The sequence below is a fragment of the Sinocyclocheilus rhinocerous genome, unplaced genomic scaffold, assembly GCF_001515625.1.
Source record: "Sinocyclocheilus rhinocerous isolate Xijiao unplaced genomic scaffold, SAMN03320098_v1.1 scaffold1506, whole genome shotgun sequence".
Lineage (NCBI taxonomy): Eukaryota > Metazoa > Chordata > Actinopteri > Cypriniformes > Cyprinidae > Sinocyclocheilus > Sinocyclocheilus rhinocerous.
This window is the reverse complement of record NW_015658506.1, coordinates 116,256-121,469: the sequence shown is the minus strand read 5'-3', so window position 1 is coordinate 121,469 and position 5,214 is coordinate 116,256.

Below are 5,214 nucleotides of genomic sequence, written 5' to 3'. Positions count from 1 at the left end.
GAGCCGTTTTAGGGGGGCGTGGCAGAGTCTTAACTTTGATAAAGAATATCTCTTTGGTTTTGAGACTAGTCTTTGCAACTTCAGGGATCTTATCTATTCACTAACAGCTTGTAACACTCCAAAGAGAAAGGAAAACTTGAAATCGTATCATATGACCCCTTTAACATTTTCTACCCCCACCCCCATATTAAAAAAACAAACAAACACTGGTGCTGCTGTTCAGCTCCTCCAGTTTCCACCCCAATTCCCTTTAAATCCCAATATCCCACTGTATCCTTAACCTTCAGATATACTTTCCCTTCTACCCACACTATATCACCATCTTCTACCTCTCTATATATACTTCATTAAACCTGTATTATTCGGAAACTGAAACAATACATTCACCATACTATTTCCTAATATATTCTTTAATGTTAACTCTTTTCCTTCATTCTTCCATACTTCTTCTCTTTCTTCATCATAACCCTTACAATTAATAATCACATGTTCTACAGTTTCACTCCGTCCACATTTCTCACACAATCCCGTTGGATGTTTAGATATTAAATGTAATGTTTTATTCAAACCTGTATGTCCCATTCTTAGTCTTAGTCTTGTAATTATACTTTCCTCCCTCCTATTTCTCTCACTTTCTTTTGTATTGCATATAAATGTCTCCCTTTAGTCTCATTATCCCAATACTGTTGCCACTTTTTAATCACTTTCTCCTTTATTACTGATTTTATTTCTCTTATACTATGTGGTAGCTCAATTTCTACCATTTCATCATCTACTGCTTGCTTAGCTAATTAATCTGCTTCTTCATTTCCTTTAATTCCCACATGGGCTGGAACCCACATAAACTGACTCAGTGGTCGAATTGTAAACACATTTCAGTGGGGTGGGGTATGGTGTGTAGTGGTCTGTAGGTATCTCTGTAGGTATCTGTACCACATATCTTGTGGTATGTAGGTCCTAGAGATGGGAAGATTCCCCGATTCGCTCAGTGCATCGGCATAAAACGTTTTGTTTTTTTTTTAATTCAGTGATTTTAAATTCTAATTTAGTTATTTTAATGCTTTAAAGAGCCATTTTAGATTGTAATATTCTAATGTTCTGCTATCTGTTCTGCAAACTATAAAAGGTACAGCTGTAATAAAACCAGAGAGAAAGGCTGCATGGCTAGAAACTGTATAAAAAAAAAATTTTTTTTAAAAAAAGTCAAATAATAGTATGTAATACTAATAGTAATAGTATAAACTGAGACAGTGGTAATATCATTATGTTCCTATTGGTCAGTAGAGGAGCTTAGCTTAGACAGGCCTTGAGGCATTAAAAGTGATCATATTTTCTCCATTGCATCGTATTGCATCGAATCGCATTGTGTTGAATCTAATCGAATCGAAATCGGATCGCACTGCATCGTAACAGGGATGAATCGCATCGCATCGCATCGGTAGCTGCTTCATATGTATCTTCAATGTATTGTATCGTTGGCTATGCATCGAGATGCGTATCGTATCGGCCTCAGTCATGAGTTGCACATCCCTAGTAGGTCCTGTAGCTAATTTTACGTAATGATTACTAAATTTGTTTAATTTTTAAAAATGTTTTTATTTAATGAAAAGTTAGCCTTATTAAATGAGCTATTATTTATAAGCCTTTTTTCCCTTCTTGGGCCTAAAAATAGAGAAATTTTGGACGATAATAATAATTAAACAATATTTTGCTAAATGTGTTTTTGTGCTGAAAGCTTGCCTGGTTTAGGCCTGTCATGGATAAATAATGATGACAATAAAACCACCAGTAGGTGGCAGCAAGTCCCTGTTTTGATAAATGATTTATTGAATCGTTCAAATCAAATGATTCGTTCAAAACGGCTGATTCAATTAGAAACTAAACAAGCCTGCGTCCCAATGTGCATACTGTCCCATCCTAAATTCTATGTGATATTAGTCATTTTCAATATTATTTAGGCAGATATGGTGGATAGTCCTTGTTGCAAAGGTCTCTGTATTCAGACACTCTTAGGTAATAGAGCTATATTGGTATGTGTTGGACTATTCAATGACTGTGGACTGTTACTGCCCCCTTGAGGAATTACGGAGTATGCTAGAATGCGCTGTAAAGTGCGTCATAAGAATCATCAGTTGTTGGTATAAATCCGTAGAGTGTGGAGTGCACGAGAGTTTTCCTCATTTCTAGTGGTGTTTAATCGTGTGCGTGCATCTAAAAGTAAGTTTCTATGTTTATTGATCATATTTAACGTGTTGTTTATGGGTTAACACCATAATTAAGTTTCGTTGAGTTATTTAACTAATATGGCCTATATGGCCGATCAACCAGCATGCATATACTACCTAATTGCACGATTATAATTGTTTATACGGTTCCTCCTTATTGTTTATATGAAGCGGAAGTATATTTGTCTTTATTAAGTGTATTTAAACAGTATTTATACGATTTGACGACATTGTTGAATACTCTTAAGAAATGCTTAGTCATGCTGTTATGCACGAGCTATTCTGTGTGACGTCATTAGTGCAAACGGCCGCGGGTTCGATTCCCGGTCTGACCAAAGTTGAATAACTTATAAATAAGGTATTGAAAGTGAAATATATTATTTCTGGATATGTTCTAATGTCTTTCTAACTATTAATATTGTTAACTTTTGCTATTGTTTGTTGAATTGTTATGCTATGGTGAATATTAAGTACTGATATATACAATTGTTTCTACTTGTCTTGTAGAACCACACAAACACCCACATGTTTGTACATGCTAGTGGAATAAATCTTCTGTGAATCAAGAAGCATCTTGAGGTAAGAACCTGAACAAACTGCTTCTGCCTGGACCAGCTCTGGGGTCCTCCTTACTTGGTGTGTTGCTACGATTTTGGGAGCACGCTGTAGCTTTTAGTAGCGATATAAAGGGCATGTTCCATCAAGTAAGACTACTGCCCGAGGATAAGCCCCTCCTCCAATTTTTATGGCGTGATCTGAATAGAGAGGAACCCCCTCGCATCTACGAGTGGCAAGTGCTCCCATTTGGGACTACCTGCAGTCCGTGTTGTGCGACATACGCACTACAGAAGCACGTAATTGATCACAGTCAGCCAGAAGACAATGTCCGCCACTCCCTTGAAAGGTGTTTCTATGTAGATAACTGTCTACAGAGTGTTGCAACACCTGATGAGGCTAAAGTGTTGGTGAACACACTGAGGAATCTGTTGGCAGAAGGAGGATTTGAACTACGACAATGGGCATGCAACTTTCCTAATGTCATCGATCATCTGCCAAAGGAAGCCAGATCAGAAAGCAGTGAGCTTTGGCTTAACCAAACCGAATCAGACCCTCAAGAACTTGCATTAGGATTACGTTGGATGTGTCAGTCTGATACTCTTGGATACCAAAACCGCCTCGACAACTGTCCAACTCCCACAATGAGAAATATATACAAAGTAGTAGCGAGCCAGTAAGACCCACTCGGGTTCCTTGCTCCCTATATTACTCGGGCCAAGATCCTTATACAGAGTCTCTGGGCTAAGCAACGAGAGTGGGAAGACCCACTACTGCCAACTGACATTCTTCAAACCTGGCATGATTGGCAAAGGGAATTGCAACACCTTTCCCAAATCACACTGCCACGCTGCTATGTGAGCTCCCAGTTGGATTCCCTTAACTGTAGTCGGCAAGTACATATTTTCAGTGATGCCTCCGAAAGGGCATATGGGTCTGTAGCATACTTGCGCACAGAGGATCCAAAGGGAAGTGTTGAGGTAGCCTTCCTCACAGCCAGGTCAAGAGTAGCCCCTAAGCGCCAGTTATCTGTGCCTCGACTGGAACTGTGTGCAGCTCTTACAGGTGCACAGTTAGCTTCCTTACTATTGAAGAAGCCTACTTTCTGTAGTCACGTAACAGTCGTTGATGTTCAGTCCTTGCCTGACCCACAACAGTTTAGTAGCTTTAAAGCCTTAGTTGAAGCACTACGCTACGTACGCTACGCGGAGGCAGGTAACAAAGGTGATCCTTCAGCTGAGGATCATCAATCAGCAGTTCTAAGGAATCTAAGGAAAGTTCAAATTGACAGCTTTCTCGAGGACTTCGACTGTCTAGTCGCAGGTAAACCAGTACCGTCCTCTAGCCGCCTTATAACGTTGGCACCCGAGTATGACAGCACAATGGGGCTCATCTGAGTTGGTGGGAGACTACGCCGCAGTCTACAATTGGATGCAGATGTTGTCCACCCAATTGTTCTAGATCCATCCCACAAAATAACCCAACTTCTCATTCAGGACATAGACAAAGAGCTGCATCACCCTGGTTCGGTACGGGTCTTTCCAGAGCTTCGCCGTAAATATTGGATTTTACATGGCAGAGAGGCAGTTAAACGGCAACAACACTCATGCCCTGATTGCCAAAGGTGGCGAGCTAAACCAACAGTGCCTCAGATGGCAGATCTCCCTCAGGCCAGACTGCAGATATTCAAACCACCATTCTTCTCTACGGGAATGGACTGTTTTGGCCCCTTTACTGTTTGTTTGTACATGCTAGTGGAATAAATCTTCTGTGAATCAAGAAGCATCTTTGCTGCGTTTTGACCAGACGTACCACAGTGATTAATTCAACCCGAACTACATTAGTAACTACAGTACAGTCCTAGTTGATAGTCCACATTGGGACCATAGTGTCCATCTGAATGGACGGACGGTTCAATCACTGGCTCACTCGAGTCATTCAAAAACTGATTCATTCAAGGAACGAAACACCGTGTTGCTATGCACTGTTGTATAAAATTAATGGCACATTTGTGCTCGCGCATGTACTGATATTTAGAAAAGTACATTGCTTGTGCAATGAATATAAAAACATAAAAACTCATACATGGGTATTTTTTCTTTAATTGCTTGAATTATAAGATTATTTTACCTATATTCTAATAGGCTTCATCGCGCAGTGAATGATTTTGGACTCTCACGACGTGTTTTTGTTTGGTTTTTGCAAGCTCGATGACTTGATAATGTCAGCTCTCCTATCGCCTCTCAATCCCTCACAGTTACACATACAGCACAATAACATTATGTCAGGGGAATCTTTAAATTCTAATGAAGGAAAAATCCTACCTTTTCTGTTGTCTTCTGTTTTTGTTTGGTTTTTGCAAGCTCGATGACTTGATAATGTCAGCTCTCCTATCGCCTCTCAATCCCTCACAGTTACACATACAGCACAATAA